We start from the raw sequence: 19,999 nt of genomic DNA, 5'->3' as shown, positions 1-19,999 counted from the left end.
CTTAAATTGGCCAATCTAAGCTTCGTCAAGCCTGAAATTGTCGTGATTAAAAGCAAAAACTCAATCACGGCAATGCATAATTAATTTTCCTTGCATGTTAATTCTATTATAGACAGACAAGAATGATTTTAATCAATTCTTTTCAGAAAATCTGGATCTAAGACGAGTGACTCAGGACCACCTCAGGCTGCAGACTCTCAAACAGTTTATTTTAGCTATCTGAGTCTAGGTAATGTCTGTCGTCATGGAAATTCTGGCTGAGAGCTACTTTCACATCGTCAACCACTGCATGAAAAGGTTAACAAGTAACATTTCTTGAAGCTGTATTTAGCTAAATACCTTTTTATTTACATCCAACATTTCCATATCTTCTATGGGTCTGTAAGTCAAAGTTTTATTGTAAAATTCAGCTGAATATTTACAAAAACACTAAGAGAAATTTGGCTATGAGCCATTTTCATTACATCCAAAAGAAGAGCAATCACTAAAGGAAACAGATTTTTTTTTCAGCCATGAAATGAATGATTTTGCCAAATAAGTTCATGCAATCGTTTACCCCAATGTTTTGTCAATCATGTCGTTAAGAAATCATAACTTTATGACCTGTGTTGGTATTTTTCCTGGAACATCTTAGTTAATGTTGCTCCAGGACCATAATTTCAACTCAGGAAGAGCGACAAAGTCCACATCTGGAGCAAGCTTCCAATGGTGGAAAGCATTGAATAAAGCTTTCCCCCTCAGGAGATGGGACTTGAATCCCATTAGGAACATTGTGCTGGTATTGTACTTATTATTTTCGGTTTTGTTTCAGTTTTCTGTCACGGTTTGGTTAGGTTTAGGGAACAAAAATACTTGGTTAGGTTTAGCCAATGAAAACACGTGGTTAGGTGTAGCCAACAAGAATATTCGGTTAGGGGTAGCCAACAAAAATACCTGGTTCAGTTTAGGAAAACATGCTTTGGATTAAAATATACCCTTTCACAACGTTGAACACGTGTTTGAAAGGATAACGTCTCCCTTTTGACATTACAAAAACATGATCTGTCTGTTGCAATGTTGGTCCTGGAGTTATATTAATTAGGATGTTCCAGGAACAACACCAACACAGCCATGTCAGATCATGCGTCCCTCTTCGCCCCCCTTGTCAGCTTTTCAGTTTGCATACCTCTGGTATGCAACAACATTCACATCTGTGACATTTAGAAGAATAATTTGTTCATGACCTTTGTTTTCTGTGATGAAAGAATCTCAGATGAAGTGCACTCACACCATGTTGAAAAGTTGAAGATGTATTAGTTCCCTGTTAAAGGCCATCAGTTCTTCTGCTACACACTTAAGTCTTGCATTTTTTTTCTTATATTCATGAGAATATTTTTTCACTTCACTGCATATAGATACACAATATACGCAGACACCGTCCACCTCTCTCCTTCTCATCAGTGCCTCACATCAGTGACCTACTGTGTTCGGGTTAAAGAAAGACACTGGTTAAGTCTAAAGGGGCTGCTGCTGTGAAATGCCGCCTGGAGGGATTTCCACTCAGTAATGACATCCAACTTTACAGTAGTGTGGAAGGTGATAAACGGATCAATAAAGGAATGTAAGGACAAGTTGATACACAAGAGACATTTACTGATCGGGAGCATGTTGATCTTTTGACTTGGTTTTTCTCTCATGGGCTCTGTTTGAAGCTGCTCTCTTGAGATTCTCACTGACGCACGCACGCGCGCGCGCGCGCACGCACACACACACACACACACACACACACACACACACACACACACACACACACACACACACACACACACACACACACACACACACACACAGGAAACAACATCCCTATCTTGGCCTGAGGGTATCTGACAACAATTGCAATGAATGCAATTTCCTCATAGTCAACCAACCCAATTACTGAAAGAATTAGATTTAATGTGATCTATTAAGCTGACTACAAAATCAACAATATAAAAAAAAGAACAAAGAAGATAATGATTAGATTAATCAATGTGCTCTTTGTTGAAAGTAACCTGATAGCTACTATGCTTTCTACCCCATGCTAGCAGAGGACTATACTGCTACTGGGCTGCTGGCATGGCTACAGGCTTCTGGTCTAGGGGAAAAAAAAACAGATATAGAGTAGAAGGACTACGGTTAAGAGAAGAGAGAACACATGCCGGCACATATAACAACTTGGGGGAATCCAACACTGCAGATGTGCAAGATGGTAATTTTTCTGGTTTTGGAGGGACACTAATCCAAAAGTATTTAAAATAAGCCCATGATTACCCCCCCCTTCACTCACACACACACACACACACACACACACACACACACACAGACTTGTGAAACTTTAAAGGATTTGTGTGTTGACACACACCTCCGTGTCCATTCCCAGAGGCCTCATTAACAGTGCTAGGCGATAGGAGGGCTCACAGTAGGCTAAGATACTGAAAGACTGTTCACTGTACAAACAAAAAAAAATTCAAAGTGGGCATTACAAAGACACACATGCACACAGACTGCACACACACACAGAAAGACAAACACACACAGACGTTGACTCATGTCACTTTTGGGGACATTACATAGATATTCATTTCCCAGAAACTTACCGTAACCCTAACGGCTGCTTGCCTAACCCTAATCTTAACCTTAAATATGGACCCAGAAACAAGCTATTTTCACGATTGGACAAGCCGTCCTCATTTAACTAAATTGATCTTGAAACTGAAGTTGTCGCCAAAAGTAGTCTATGTCAGACACACACACATACACTTACAGACCAATACAGCCATGTGTTTTGCATTGCGTATAGCTCTGATCTTTCAAGCTCATTGTGGTGTGTATAAAACAATCGCATGCCAAAACGATTGAATGGGTCGATTGCCAGCAAGTCCCAAAATCAAATATATATCACCGTCCATTCCCAAAACAACATGACAGGCGTAGCGGGCCTTCATCAAACGGGTGCAGTTTGTTAGGTTTCGTGGTTTGGCTTAAAATGACCATGTTATGGTTTCATGAACAGTCTTTAAAAAAGACACGTAACTATTGGTCATAATAAGCTGCTTTTATAAGTGACTTATATGGTCATGGTTGTTTTTCCGAAGGAGGACGGGCTTGGTGTGTATCATGTTGTTAAGTTAGGACAATGCTGCGTAGTCCTCGGTCTGAGTCAGCATGCGTCCATTTGGTTTCTTTTAATCCCCTCTGAGCCTTTGGCATGGCCTGCATTAGAATTCCCTTCAATTGTGTTGCTGAGAATCACAGTGTGATACTATTATATTGTGGAAAATATCACATAATTACAGTTCAAGATATCATGTCCATTATGCTGGTATATGTAGAGTGGCACAGCCTTAAGGGGTTTAGACCAATTTCCTCTGGTGATTGCTGCAACCACTGCACCCATCCTAATACATTAATATGGAGCAGCAACACACTGAGACAATCTGCAAGACCATTTTCACCACAGCGTGAAGATTGTCTAATGAAAAGGGACTAAGATAATTATTACTTAGCCTTTTAATATACAATAGAGATTTGGGCGACTAAGGAGACTGATAGAGAAAGAGAGCATTATATTTAGAAGGAAAGAAGGCAAAAGAAGAATAAAAAATCCAATAATTGTATGATGAGCATATCCGCTGCACATCATCATTTCATTTCGTGAGCATTAGATATGTATCTGAATGCCGCTTGCTGCTTCTCTCAAGGCCAGCCAGCTTAAATAATGATGATTCCGCCTGGGGGACTGCTTGCTAAAGGAATGTATTTTCTAATTAGATAAAGCCACTTTCCCAATTTGCTGGCTTCTTAACCATAAAGCATGGCAGTGAGAGAAGCCTCAGAGCCATCTTGAGATGCTGCCAATCCCCATCCCAGCACAGTCTATCACCCAACGCTCAAAATCACATCACCAGGGAGACAATGGATTTTGTTTGTGCATTTGTCTGCGTGCACTGATATAAATTCTGTGTGCATGTTCCAGAAACAATTGACGGTGAAGCAAATTCTCATCTGCAGCCATGGCTGAAATCAGGTTGGCATCACTTAGCCATTACCTTACATTACATGTGTTATTGTTAATCACAGATAAACTCGCAGATTGAAGACAGCAAATGTTTTTCAGTCTCCGTTTTCTGTTTTTTAAAGTATATTCAGTAATATTAAAGTAATTTAAACACGTAGACTAAGACTCTTTACTAGCACAGCCTGAATCTCAGCCTTGCTGAATTAATCTATGCAGAATATGAATTCATTTTGCTTTTGCTGTCATTTGGCCGCTGCAGGAACAGGTGTTTAACCTCTAAGCAGTTCTGTGAGTTAAAAAAGAAACGCAGAATTCACGGCGGACGCGGTGAAAGAGAACAGACAATTACAGGTGTTAGTTTGGGAAGAGCAATAAAGTGTAGGTGAAATGCCGTCTACCTGCATTGCCAGTTGGACAGTTTGAGTGTATATATGCCAGCACAAGCAAATACATCCAAACTCACATGTATCTGCTAACAGCTAAGATTAAGTGAAGCAGTACACACACAAGCTAAGCAACGTTTCCGCCCTCAATCCTCGTCTTCTTGCTGTATTTTGCTGAGCGGATTGGGGTAATGAAAAGAGAAACAATATCACACATGGACACACACTCTTAATTAGGAGTGAGATAGAGTTCACCTGCTGTGGATTTAATTCGGCAGCACAAGGGGAGAGAACATCTAAGCCTTGGGATAATCAAGATGGTACAATACTTCAGTCCCGCCACCTGCACATAACAGTCGCTGCCTTTTGTCTGGTGAGATTAAATGGTACTTATGTGGATAGCGACCTTCAATTTCTCTTACTTTAAAGAGACATCATCAAAATTGGTAATGTGTCACTCTGGACTGAAGAGGCTGTTATTCTCTTTGGAGAAGAGAGGCATTAGGAGACATGGCTCTAATAGTTTGTCAAGGACCTTGAATTCAAAGTGCCCCGATTTTTCTAAAAGTATTTGTCAAAGAAAGTCCTTGTTTAAGTCATTCATGACAAAATTTTTAAAGACCTCATGCTTTTCAAATTTGAGAATGCCAAAAACTGGACACACTTACAGGCCTCCAAACCAGATGTCAAAGTGTAAGTTAGTTTAGTTGGTATCTCTGTCACGGCCACTTTCATCACACACAACACCAGCTGTCACTGATTTTGGTGAATCTTATCATCATATTTTATGGAATGTGTTCTGGTTTTCTCTGCCTCAATGCTCTGTGATTTATGGAGTTTCCTGAAAGCAACCTAACCTAAGTAACTGCTGCGTACTATAGCTGCAAGTTGGCTCTGCTAACCTCGTGGACCGCCAGGGACTGTGGGTGCTTGCACCTTATCACAGCAGCTTTGGATCGCCGGGAGGAGGAGGAGGTTTTCAGGTCTGGGCCTGGAATAGGCAGCCTCTGCAGACATCATGTCAGAGGTAAAGAGACCAAGGAGGACGTTGACGGAGGAAGTGAAGAGAAAAAGAGACAATGACTGAGCAAGAAAGAAAGACAAGAGTCTCAGACTGGCTTTTCTTTTCTTTTTTTGTCATTGGCAACAGCTAAAGGCGGCATGACAGATGCAGAGCAGGACCTGTTGTTGTTGGACTAACTGGCTTGCTAAGTTGTGTTTCTTGTGTTGTTGCACTTGCTTGATGTTTGGCTGTGTTAGCACAAATTGCTAGTTTTTGATCATAAGGTAAGTCAGCTTCTTTCAACAGAAGTTTAGTTTGTGGCCAGGTGTTATTGTGTCTGCTTCAAGATACATTAGCTTGTTAGCTTGGCGTGCTGTTACTGTTCTATTCTAAAAAATGCCTGAGCATGCATGCTTACATCAAGACGTACATTTTCAAGACATAACATTGTTATGAAATGTCGATTTTTTTATTCGTAGGTAGCACTTCATGTTACATTAGGCTACATCTGACAAATAGTTAGAGAAACCTGGCATTTGTATGTATGACAGCTTTGTCATCAGTATGATTGTGTGTACTGTAACTGACAATCATATTTTGTGCACAGAACTATTGCATGTCTTTCCATTTTGGTAGAGGAATCCTTACTCTGTTGCTCTTCCTGAGGTTTCGTCCATTTTCCTCCCACATTTACAGATGTTTTTGACGGAGCTTATCTGTATCTGAAATGAGGGGGAATAAGGATGGAGTGTGTTGTATAGATGGTTCACCTCTTGAGACGAATTTGTGATATCGAGATTTCTAAATTAAATTAACTAACTAATTAATTTGTATGGATTCAACAACTATGAAATATTAATTACTCAGCTTTAGAGGTGCTGGCATTTGGATTATATTTACCTTTGGACAGAGCCACGCTAGCTATCTATGTTAAGTTAAGATGACCATCTGCTTGCTGTAGCTTCATATTGATACAAGCATACAAGCTTCGGGGTTCAATGGTAAAAACTTCACAGCAATAAAGCAAATAGAAATATTTTTCCCACAAAAAATATTACTTTAAACAAGTGCTTTGAATTGCCTGAACATGGCTACAACAACATTAAACATGCTTGAGTTGCCTGGAGCGGATACTGTAGGAGAAATAAATAAAACATGTTGACAATGAACAGTTTGCAAAGACATTACATATAAATGGTCAGTGGATAGTACTATGAGTCTTACAAAATGAATTTGTTTTTGCCTATTAGGTGTTTAGAAAAATACATTTTAGCAGACAGACAACAGCTTTATACATGCAAACTACTGAATATATTTGCTTTCTGTGGATAAATGGGGCTACAATGAGGATTACTTTTAAGGCCAAAGACCCCATTTTCAGTATCCAAAATTCTAATGAGCAGTTGAAGCGTTTTCAGGTTGTGATGTCAATTTAAATGCAGCACGTATTCTATTTCCAGGAGCATGTGTTGAGCTCTTTCATTTAAAAATACACTAAACACGTGACTCTTAGAAATCTGTTGTGACCCCATCTGTAACCCCACGAGGGGGCCCTGACTCCAAAGTTGAAAAACTGTGCTCCACTGCATTTTCAGCCAAACTCTGAGCCAAGTGTATTGTTACATTCATATTCAGCACTCTGATGTTTGGGCCAAAATAACAGATGACCATGTTGACGAGGCTGGAGCTGTCACAATTCCCGTTCACCTCTGTGACTGTTGGCACGGCGAGCCATACTTCTCAATCTGCCTCTCCGTCACTGACTCAAATTAACAGTCGGACTCACACATAATTATAAGTTATTACAGTAATATTTCCATTCTGCTGTATAGTAAATAGTGGCTGCTAATAAAAAAAAGCTGATCCCATAAAGCGTCATCAGGGATTCTAATGAGTTGGATTGCAGCCAAGGATATTTTCCCCCCATTTGACGCTGTTTCAGCATAGGAGCTTTTAATGAGTGTCATAATTATGCACCCCAAACATAATCTTGAAATGAAATACAAAAGTGGGGAGGGGGGGGGCGGGGGTGGGGGGAGTTTACTCTTCCTCGGCAGCTGCTGCGAGGCTGAATGTGAAATTCCAGATCATGATGTTATGAAAATGTATTTTCTTTAGGAAAACATTCATTTCGCTCTGTCTAGAAACGATTTAAAATGCAGGACTAATAGTTTTTATTCATTAATATCAGATTATGATACAATGAGGGAGGATAACAAAATCAAACTTGGATCCCTCATTAATATATATGAATAGATTGGCTTGTTATGCATAAACCATGAATTAGCTAATTAAGAAAATTACATTAGAGGTTGAACAGTGAAGCCGGCACCTGTGCATGAGCTCGACTGCGGTTAAATCTACAGAAACAGCTGATTCATTTGGATGATAGATGCGGTCTGAAAACATTAACACGACAGAGACTAAAGCTTGTTGCTGTTATTCCTCCTTGACTTCTTCTTCTTCTTCTTTTCTCAATTATTTAGGCTGCTCACAGAACAGCGTGAGGAAGGAGTCATGTTTTGTTTTATCAACTTGAACATTAAATAGCTCTGATTTAACCAGAACTATTCATTTAACAAACAAACTTCACACAGTTTGAATTGTACCTACTCTGGAACACAGCAGTAAGCTTTGTTGGACTGTCAGTAAACTTTAATTAGTTTTGCAAATGACTGCAGTGAATAAGATCCACTCTGTGTAAAGCACAGACGTGACACAACAGCCAAACATCAAGTACCTGATTTCTTGAACACTACCAGCAGATGGAACAAATTAAAGTCCCCGCAAACATTTTTTTTTCTTAATTAGCTTTTAACTAAGAGCAATGGAGTCTTACATGAACACACTGCCTTTCATCAAAGTTAGGACAACTTTCAACATGAGATACTTTAAACAAGACATTTCTGTGTTTGTGTATTTATTTGTGCCTTTTTCACTGGTTAAAATGGGTTGAAAAAAGGGCGATGTCATGTACCTCTGTGCATCAATCAGAATGTATCAAACCAGCAGACACTGAGATGTTAAACAACATGTTTGACATTGTTGGCACATCCAATCAAGACGCTTCCATAATGGTATAAAAATAGATCCAAGATTAAAAAGCCTGCAGACCTGGTCATCAGCTGGACGCCCAATGTAGAAATATGTTGTTACTATGTACAGGCTTATTCAGCTATTCTGCTAAAGTGTATGTACACAGTGTGCATTCAGCAGCTTTACACATCCTACAAACAGAGAATAATAAATCAGCTAAGTCTAAAAATAATGAGTAAGCATTGATTTTTGGTTTCACACCCCAGTTGGCTGGGTAGAGGTCCTGTGTTTGACTCATTTATCCACGATGACCTTTACATGACTCTTTATACCACATTACCTAACTTTCTGGCAAAAAGCGAAGGCAAACCTCTTTCGTGTGCGTTAAAAGCTTGGATAAAGACTTTTACCTCTTAGAAACACCTCTTAAAAGGATGAGACAGGAATATACTTACATGAAGATATAGATAATGGCTAGACATGTTTTTATATTTAAAAAACTGGCATCTGGTAGCCTAGGACTAATGTTAGCCTTTGTAGGTAGAGTGGATGTCACAGTTAAGCCCCCACTGCCACTTAAAGCCCGGCTCCTGTGTATATTGGCATTTTTATTACGTTTAATATTTTTCATTTCCCGGAAATGTTGATGTGCCACAATTTTCACTGAATGTTGATAATGTCAAATGTGACAAATAACTTATTTTTTTGCGAAACAGATTGCATCCAACTGTTAACCACACTCATTCTATTTTTGAGAAAGAACATTAACTGTGAGACAGGAAGAAACACTGGCTGGAGTCAATGGTAAATCAAATGTTGTATTAAAAAAACAGACACATGAATATGTGCAGGCATCTGTCCTGGTTTGTAAGGGAGGGTCTGAGTGGACCGTCGCTTGATGTGAACATCTGAATTACAATCCTGATGACAGTTGGTTTGGTTACTGTAAATCACATCTTATCCAACCACACCCACACCTTTTTCTGACTATAATACTGTGGCTCTTTTGGTTGTAATTATTTAATGTTTTGTGGTAGTACTACTATAAAGTGACTATAATCAACATCTTTATTAGAACAAAATCATTGAATGTCTATGTTTAATGTGTAAGGGTCGTTCAAACTCTCAGAGGATTATCACCCGACGCTGCAGCTCCCTTTAGGTCTACAAAGCTTTTTAGCATCGTTTAATTACACTGCTCTTATAGCATCTCTCCCAGTCACAGCAAGCAGCTGTGCCGAGTGAAAAAGCTCTGCTAAACCCACCTGCTCAGCACCAAACAGCAGATAGTGACTATGACTATGATGACTTTGAAGATAATGGAGAATTTAACAGCTAAAGAGCCAGACATTTCCCTCAAGAGTTGGTAGAGACCCAAAGCAGAGCTAAAAGGACTTGCATTTGCCAGGTGGCCAGAACCATGACTCTAAATGAATGATAATGCTGCTCCGGATCTGCTGGATGTGTAATTAAGCAGCTGTTTTCTAACAAGTTGGTCATATCTTCTTAAATGGTGATAATGCGTCAGTGTTGTGTTTACAGCTGGTTTTTGCTGCCTCAAAATGGCCGTTCTGTCATCGTAGGCTTAAGATTTGAATCCAAGTTTTCAGGGGCTTTAATTTTCATTTGATTCAAGTCTCAAGCAAGTTCCAAGTCATTCTTCAAGTCACAAGTCAAGTCACTTTTCTACCCCCAAGACACTGTGGTCTTACCTGTTCAGTATAAAGAGAAAAGATAAGGTTTTAGTATCTGTCTAATAACGATATCATTGGCCAATATCTAACCTGTTCAAAAAGTATGACAATTAATTAAATTGATATTATAATTACTGATATTAAGTGACATAAATGTAATCAAACAAAAAACAAAACTTATTTATGTCTTAATTATCCGTCTGCATCACTTTTAAAACAGAGAAATACTGACAGCCAGACAACAACATGAATATCTCTAAACAGATTCAGGCTCTTAAGCCACATATGTGTGCAGATCTCTTGTTCCAGAACCACTATTTGAAAAACCACCCATGGAAATAAATCAAATACTTTTAAAACTGAAGAAAAAAAATGAAAGAAGCTGTCGGAACAGAAACATTTGTGAGATTGGCTTCACACCCATTACAGCCAGACTACAACATCGAACTTTGCTAGTTATCCAATCATGACAATGACAATCCCAGCGTGCGCTTGCATACCAGGTAACACTTGATGTCAACATTCACAATACTGAACATTTCCAAGTCATTCACGTCATAATGTCTCAAATCAAGTCACGAGTCTTTAGCTTCCTAATCCAAGTCGAGTCTCAAGTCATTTATTTTCTGTCAAGTTGCAAGTCATCAAAACACTGACTCGAGGTCACACTCTTCTGACTTTTCCTCATCATGGTAAGTTGTCATCTTCAGAGAGACACTGGAAGGATGTAAAATGTTGGGCTTTACATGACATAACGTTAACGCCACTGAAAACTAGATTTCAAAAATTATTTGACACCATTAAAAGGTCCCATATTATACTGTTTTTCATCAATTTCACACAGCTGTCTGAGGTCCAACAACACTGTATTCGAAATGTATTGCCCCAAACCCAACAGTGGTTCTGAATCTCAGCTGTCTGAAAGTGGCTCAAGTGAGCTCTACTGAGAGCAGCTGTTTCTGTGCCTGCACCTTTAATGCTAATGAGCTCCGTCCTGCTACCGCCCTCACGGAGAGGATGCCGCTCACGCTAGCGGTAGCATGTGCTAATGTTTACGGTGGATGTATCGCTGTGGCTCGCCGAGATGCTGTCGTTCAACCACACCAGTCTGACCCAGAATCGGACCCAGAAGGAGAGGCTCAGAAAAATACAGACTCTGCGGCTGCAGCAGGACTCCCTGACACAACCACCCGGCTCCCATCCCCCACTGACCTGCAACAGGTAACGTCTAAAAACAGCTAGCGAAAGCTGTGTTTGTCTCCAACAGTCTCCAAACTCTTGGACACTGTCCGCATAGTCTCTGTCTCCAGTCTGCACATGTTTCCAGACTTTTTACTGTGACAACCAAGCTCCCTCTAATATTATTAACATTAAACCTTGCTTCAAACGCCATTGCATAGCGGACCGAAGCGGAGCTAACTAGTTAGCCAATGTCAAGCTGACTTCACCAAACTCGTAGGCAACTGTAAATACTATCAACACGTGGTGACACTTACCTGTGGCTCGGGTGCAGTTGTTGGAATAAAGGCACTTATGTCGATTTTTACAACCAACAACAGAGCAATTTGCGTGTCTAGCTCTGAGCGACGACATTGTGAAACACTGCTATCTCACCGCTGGACACACCGAACTTCGCCTCGGGGGTGAACGCCCCCCTCTCGGGTATCTCCGGGGGGAGGGGGGAGTGTTTTCGGCCTATGAAAATCTGAACAGCCTGTAGGAGCCTCGTTTTACCGGTGGGTGGGCTGCAGAGACGATGCAGGACTCTTTTGCTTTCCTCATTCTGGGAGTTGGTAGGCTCAGGGAGGACCAGTTTATATATGTAGAGACCAGAGAAAACGTGTTTTTCATAATATGGGAACTTTAAATATTGATGACTCAATAAACATCATTTTCCAAAAAAAAAAAAAAAAAAAAATGTACAACTAACTATGAGTTTAAACTTAAAATGGAACTAATGTGCATCCGGACTGTGTGTGTGTGTGTGTGTGTGTGTGTGTGTGTGTGTGTGTGTGTGTGTACCATGTGTAAAGGGTTACGGTTAGTGTTGGGTTTGTGTTAGGTTTGGGCAAGTAGTGGCTACGGTTAGGGAAAGTCGGCAGGAAATTAATGTAAGTCTATGTAATGTTCTGACTTTGTGTGTGTGTGTGTGTGTCCTTTGATCAGATTTGACTGACAGTGGCCTGACAACATAAACAAACTGTCAACACATTTCCAGTAAATATTGCAAACTTCTAATTGGTGCACAGAAATACATGACATCACCTTTTTACTTCTGAGCCCACCTCAAACCCAGTTAGAAGAGCACTGACGAAACCTACAAATGCAGAAAGCTTTCATGTAAAATAACCCAAACTCTTCTAGCTTCTTCAGGAAGTGGTGTGGTCACTTAGGGCCCCATCACTCACACTAAGAAGCCGATTGTGGAAATGTGTCCTCAGGACCCTTTAAAGCAAAACAAAATGAATTGAGCTGCGCAAAATTCAGCTTCAACCGTTTTCACTTCAGTTATACGCTTCAAACAGAGAAACTGGGATAAAAGCTCATTGGTAATTTTTCTGTAAGATTGCTGAAACCAATCCATCCTGTCCGGACTGGGTCTTTCCTTGATGTTTTTATTCTTCTTTGCCAGAAGGAGGACGGTTCCACTCAGTCAGGTCACAAAAACGTGACGTGCAGTTGCCCCACCTTCCCTCACTTTGCATTCCACAAGTGATTTAACGTAATTCATGTGCAACTGGTAAAGTAGATAGACTGAGCATAAAAAGTCATAATTAGATATTCTTATTTGCACGCTGTTTAACTTTACATTGTGTAGAGTGATTAATTAATCTGTTTGCTAATATATCTGACTTCAGTGGGGGGTACAGAGCCAGGTGATATCTCAGTCTCTTTCAAGCACTCAAAATTACAAATTACATTTCTCACTTCCCTCCTGTGAGGAGGTGTTGTGCACAAAGAGAAAAAGCTGGGCTGTCAGTTATACTTGGAGTGAGGATGTATGTGCAGTGTTTATGGAAATAAGAGTCATTAAGAAATCTTCTCATCAGTGTTTGTGTTGATCCAACAGCAAGACTAAGAGTCTACAGTCAGGCTAACATCCTCATGACGACACTGCTGATGATTAGCAGGTATCATGTTAACCATGTTAACCATCTTAGTGCGACAGCAACATAACATTTGGTGATTATTACATACAGCTGAGGCTGATAGGCATGTTGGACGTTTTCAGTTATTCCTGGTAACACTTTATATTTTATATACTGTTTAATAATTAATAAGTCTCATTAACAAACTTTTGTTGATAGTTATTTCACTGTTAACAAACAATGAAATGTTTTATAAACCATGCATTACATATTATTGTAAAGGTTTATAAACATCAGTTGCAACTTTAAAATCGACGATTGCTTTATAAATGATTGGTAAGGCATTTAATTGTTTGTTTACCGTGAAATAATTATTAACTGAAGTTTAATTAATTATACATTTACAATGTATTAATGATATTCAGATTATAGAGCATTACTGTATCACCTCATAACCCAAAGTATTGGACAAATTGAATTTTAAAAATGACCTGATGATGGAACTAGCGGAGGTCAAGGGATCAAAATTATTAGACTTAATCCTCCGTGAATTTCTTTATCAAATTTCAAGGCATTAAATTAATTCGTTTTAAGATATTTCAGAAAAAACACAAATGTTATCTTCATGTCAGGAGGTCAGTTAGAGTCAGTGAGATACATCTTCAGGGATCTGTTGAGATATTTCACTGAATAACTGATGAGTGAGGAAAAGTCAGAGGATCACCAGAGTCATGAGAATTCATCCTTTGATATCAGTAGCCAATTTCATTTCAATCCATCCAGGACACGTACAAGATATTTCACTCTTAACCACAAATGTCAAGCCGATGGTGCTGCCAAAAGAATAGAAGGTGATCACCAAAAAAGCTCTATTAACTTGTTGAAATTCTTAAGACTATTCATCAAAAAATCTTCAATATATGATTATGCAAATATGTGCTATTTCAAAGGTTTTCCTGCGGGACCAAGACGTCTCCTTCTTCCCTGTTAAGTCCAGTCTCAGTGTGCAGCATGTGCACTGAAGGCTACGTGTTTCCACATAACATATGCTGAATAATGGAACAGGATTCACTTCTAAACTTTTTGGGATGCCACAAATAGTGCTTTTAGGCATTATTAACATCAGATTTTCAATAGGCACAGAGAAACTTCTCACTTTTAAGCAGATGAATGCAGAAACATCCTTCAAGTGTCAAACTCTTCACACATCATTCTGCGCAGTGAAGCTCAAACATCCAACTGTTGGATGAAAAAATGAAAAACATATTTTTGAGTGTAGAGGCTTTAAAAGAACAGTTATGTTGTTGCAAAGACATAAGAAGATATAAAGGCACTTGATTATTAGCATCAAATTATTGCAGGGCACTATGCACGTGCAGATCAGGTGTAATCACAACTCCTACAGGAAGTGATTTTGGGTCTGAAAAATGTGAAACCACTTAGCGAATGGATTAGAGGGTTGCGGTGTCACTTCTCAGTGTTTCACTTGTTTCAAAACATTAATTAAACTTTGCAACTCATGTGCATAAATGAGCATAACACCACAACAATCTGCTAGTCAAGGGCAAAATGAGGTACTTAAAAAGTGAAGCACAACTGATTAGTGATGGGAGAAAGTGTAACAGAAAGCTTCTTGCTGGTGAGATGAGCAGACTTCATTTCTTGGGGTCTGACCTTTGGCCAGGAAACTCTGGCAAGCAACACAATAGACATTTTTTTCAGGTTTCTTCATAATTCAGGTTGTAGTGTGGTACGATGAGCATTGTTTGTTTCGTGTCTAGTATTTTACCTGTCAAACATACCATAAAAAAACAGCATGCAACGATCACATTTGGATATTGTTGTTATTTATTTCGATACATTTGGGTCAAAGGTTTGATCCAGGATATGAATTTTGCACAAATCTCGCTTATTTTCATTTTCTTATAGCTGCAACACTTGCTCAGCTGAAGATATTTTAGGATTGCGCACCAAGCTTTTCAATTCAAGTCTCACATCTCCATATTCATGATAAAGCAGTAAACACAGATTGTTTTTATCATCTTATCTATCCATACAAGATGTGCACATGCAAATAAAAATGCAAATAAAATGATATTCAGATGAAGTATTTATGACAGCGGTTCTACCTTAAAGTAACACAGGTGTATATCCGTGCACTTGTTTATGTGCAGCCGGGGTTAAAGGTATACAGATTGTCAGCTGCAATTGTAATATATTTCCTGTTAGTGAGAAGCACGCAGTTTCAGCACCTTAATGTTTAATTCATTACCTAACTGTTGATGAGTGATATGATAGACGCGTATGTTCTTGACAGCGTTATCAAAACTTAAAAACTTGTCTTCTTCTAATAAGCTCTCTCTGTGTGTGTGTGTGTGTGTGTGTGTGTGTGAGAGAGAGAGAGAGAACTGAATTTTTTTCACGAGCTGAGCGGCTGAGGAGATGTGGATCGTGAAGTGGAGCTCTGTTGGCTGAGATTTCATGATAAAAGGATGAAGGGAAGTTTTGTAAAGATTCTCTAACTTTTGAGAACTGGGAGCATTTATGTCTCTGCGAGTCTGCTAAATCTTCAGAAACAGAAAAAGGTATCAAAGAATCTAAATCGTTATCACTCAATATGAAAGACAGATGCAGCAACAGAACAATGTGGGGTCTCAGCATAAATTACAAGTGTGTGTGTGTCTGTGTCTGTGTGTGCGAGGCAGAAATAAATTATTCACCCAATGCTTTGCCTGGTGTGGGTGTAAGAATTGACTTATCGCTGTTGTGAGTGGCATATATTAACATTTCCTGTATACGAGGAGCCACTTATGAATGATGATTGCTGGCTATATGTAGCGATGAAGTGTTGGAACCCTACATGTGTTTGTCTCTTCTGAATTTGATCATTTATAATGTAGGATGTTTTTTGGTCCTGACTCAATCCTTTAATATTGAATATCTGCAGATACCAACTCTGATCAGATATATTTACCCAAATGCATCTGATATAACATTTTTGTACACTTATATTTATTGAACTCAAGGCTATAATGTTGATGAACTTAAATTATAAATTGATATAGATGAAAACTTAACTGGGAGCTCAGACTCCTCAAACTAATGTGACATGATCACCGAGAGAGAAGACTTTTGACTGTTGTTAGAACTACAATAACACTCACACTTTTATAATGGTTTACAGAGTGACACTTTCTTTGTTTCATATTCAATCTTTGGCAGGGTACAGACACTTGCTTACACAGAACAAGCGCAAACCCTATTTATAGTTTTTATACTAGCCAGTGAATAAATTGATATGATCAGCTCGGGACATCCCCATTGTAATGTCACCTTCTCTGTTTTGTCTGACTTGAACATACAAAACATCTAACTTTTTGACAATGTTGTAAAACCCAGGAAGTTTAATCACTCAACACCAGTTCAGGTAACTAATGCAAGCAACCCGATCGCCAGAATAAATGTTGTTTATTATGTTATGTTGCAACTTTATGTTCTTTTAGGTTCAGTTTTCTGTTTTATCTTGTCACAACACTGTGCTTATGATCTGGTAAGGTATAGGCACAAAAAACGATTATTTAAGGTGAAGAAAAAGATCATGTTATTGGCTGAAAATATCTGTGTTCGTTGCCACAGACATGGCAGGAGATATCCCGAGGTCTTTTTAAAAACACATGTTTTTGTCACCACAAATACAACAAGAGATGTCCCGACTTTTCATCATAAAAATAATTTTTTTTGTCACCGCAAACACAGCTGAAGATGTCCCTGATTCTTGCTGGAAATTGTCCCAAGATCTCCTTAAAAATATCCAGTTGTTGTATACTGTACTAGGCTAGGCTAATAGCCTAGCCATGGCTTCTGCTCTGCACTTATTGCAAGGATATTAGAATCACAACAATTTTCTCATCACACTAACTAAAAGAAAGTATTCACACTTCCCTGAATGTTGAACTATAATACTGTCAGCGATCGGCGCTCGTCAGCGCATATACAGTACCTCACCATGATTTATGCAGTGTTTAACTGTGTTTTTTTTCTCTCCATCTGTCCGTCTAAAAGTTTGTCTAATGTGCTCTTTACCTTTGTGAAAGATTTCACTTGGTAGGTTTGCTCCATTCATATTGTGATCTAGATTAAAAACACACGACTGTGTTACTCTCATATTAAAATACAAATCAATTTCAGAGTTGTCTCCTCAAATACTCTCCACTGCTCACTCCACTATCTTGATAACTAGTGGCAAACAAATCCAATCAAAATGTTAATGTGATGTTCCATGATTTCTATTAAGTCTAGCACAGAGGAAACATTATTATTTCTTTGGGCTTACCTTTGTAAATTTGAAAAGCGCTTATACTTGTATCTTAGGAACAAATCAAAGGTGAAATGGAAAGAACAGCTGCAGCGATGCCAGGAAAGTTTAAAGCAAAGGTATGACATGGGGGGAAAAAACATTTAATTTGTAATAGCTAAATTTGTCCTTGCTTCCAAATAAGAGTCGCTGTAAAAGATACAAGAAATGCCAGCGCAGCATTTGATGCAACATTTTAATCAACGCAGCTTGGAAAGGCCTCGTCTTTAACAGTATAAAACCTATATCTTAGTCAGGCAAAACCCCTTCAGCTTTGCTGCCTATCTTTGTCTGCAGCAGAGAACAGCCGGATAAGTTCTGCGTGTGACACAAGATGTCTGGGAGGAAAATTTAATTACTTTCTTTATTAAATGCACAATTTTATTCAGCAACACTTTGTAAAGAGTAGCCCTTTTGGGAGAGCTTCTTTCTCACTCTCTCTCCTCTCTGTCTGGTTCCTTCTCACTCTGTGAATCATCTGAAATCTGCCAGTGTTTTCCTCTTTTTTCCTCGTCTCCTTCTTCTGCCTCAGCCCCAGGCACGAGCTCGATCATGGATTTAAAGTCACATCTTTCTGTTGGTGTTTTAATTGTTAAGTCTCCTGAAACTCATTGCCGTCCACATCCATCGCTACAGCTCATTTCACTGCCAGCTCTACTTCTCAACGCTCTGATCCATATAGCTGGTAGTGTCAACAGCACTAACCTAAAAAGACATTGGTCACTTTAGACGTGAGTCGGAAAACTTTCTTGAGTCTAACACCCCCCGGATTGAGGAAGGGAGGTTTTGAACCAGCAAGCCACAGAAATCTCTAAACTTTTCCACTTCCTCTCTAGTTCTTTCCTCCTCCACCTCGAAACCTTCTGTCTCATCCACAGGTCGCTGTGCTACACCTGTCCACACGCCGTGGTAAGTGGCTGAGAACCGCTCTTCCTGCCATGCTGGTCTACAGTACTGACCTTCAGGCTGACAGGAAGGATGACAGGACGGAGCTGTTTGGGGCTGACCCCTGACCGGCACTCGGCTCAACAGCGGCAGGGCACTCACTGCCACCAGAGCCAATTAAGGTCCGGGCATGCAGCTGCACACCGCAGACCAGGACCTTCCACAGGGTGAGCTGCTGCTCCTAATCTCTTAATACCTTAGCTGCACCTGCAAGGTGACCCAATGCCACCACAAGACGACATGCACTTACTGTATACCTACTATAGGGAATGTGATAACATGTTCTGCAGTCACAGTAAGTGCTGTGAAGGCACTTATGTGCCTATAGAAAAAAATGACACTCTACTACTTCATAGTGAATCTACTTTATTCTGTTATGCAGTACTTATTTGTGAAATTATATTCTCACACAGTCTTGAAATAACAGAAATGACACATTTTCGGGTTGAAATGATCTCAGGTTACCAGAAAAAGAGCTGGAAAACTTTTAAAAATGATAAATCTGCTGAGTACTTGGCATTGTCAGGGTCTCTTGACATTGACATTTTGATAAAAGTTGTTCTGTCAGAAAATAAATCTAACTCATAAAAAACAGAATGGCTCATATATTTACAGGCTTTTGTCACAGGCCGCTGGCCGTCGACGGCAAACACAATAAAATGAATCCGTCAGAATATTTCCCATTTCCCTCTAAATCATTCTGTTTTCCATGCATCTGCCTGAATGATAACTGCAGCAGATGTGTCAGTATGAGAGAGCTTCTCCACTCCAGTGGTCTGCTGTAGAAGAAAATGGATGACTATTATCAAGCGAAACCTCAAAGGTAGTAGCTATGCAAACACGGCGTGTGCATCCCATCTTGATTTGTGCTAAAGGATTCACTTTGAAGATACACTGAGAGGCCTATTTGTGTTTCCCGTTTTCACACACTCTCATTGGAGATACAAGCCATCTAGAGGAGCAATGTGTGCTTTGTAAACATATCACTCTTTGACAACAGATAGGAGGCTGACGGCTTTTTGCACTCAGAAGAATAACCGATAAACAAATCAAGTTCAGCCGTAAAGCAATTTCTATTTTTGATATCAGGAAAGGGAAACATCCAGCATCCCTCACCTCGTACACGCTGCATATGTCTTTACTTCGGCTGAGAGTGGCACTTTCAGGTGGTCCTTGTGCACTCATAAAATGAAAATATGTCACCTTGCCTATTGCAATGTAGAGGAAAATAACATTTGGATGCATTTGAGAGTAGCCATGACCAACACATGTAGCTCTTTGTGAAATAAAGACTCACCTTCACGCATTAATCTAGTCCAGGGGAGTGAATTTGAGCTTTTAACACTGCTGAACCAAAAGCCTAATTTTTGCATTTTTATGATTTGATCTACAATGGTAATTATTATTCAATATTAAATATTCAGCCTGAATCTCCTGATGGTTTATCTTACTCCCTCCC

At 39.4% G+C, this 19,999-nt stretch overlaps 1 long non-coding RNA gene across 1 annotated transcript in view; it reads left to right on the top strand.

Annotated features, from left to right (window-relative positions):
* The first annotated feature begins 11,278 nt into the window (after positions 1 to 11,278).
* Positions 11,279 to 19,999, top strand: part of LOC311265155 — a 46,715-nt gene continuing 37,994 nt past the window's right edge. The window contains exons 1-2 of the long non-coding RNA XR_014623544.1: positions 11,279 to 11,373; positions 18,474 to 18,707. This is a non-coding gene — a long non-coding RNA (uncharacterized lncRNA). The remainder of the gene's footprint in view (positions 11,374 to 18,473; positions 18,708 to 19,999) is intronic.

This window comes from Pagrus pagrus (genome assembly GCF_965226575.1).
Source record: "Pagrus pagrus genome assembly, chromosome: 11".
In the NCBI taxonomy this organism is placed as follows: domain Eukaryota; kingdom Metazoa; phylum Chordata; class Actinopteri; order Spariformes; family Sparidae; genus Pagrus; species Pagrus pagrus.
The sequence above is the reverse complement of the archived record's forward strand: the minus strand, read 5'-3'. Positions and strand labels throughout refer to the sequence as shown.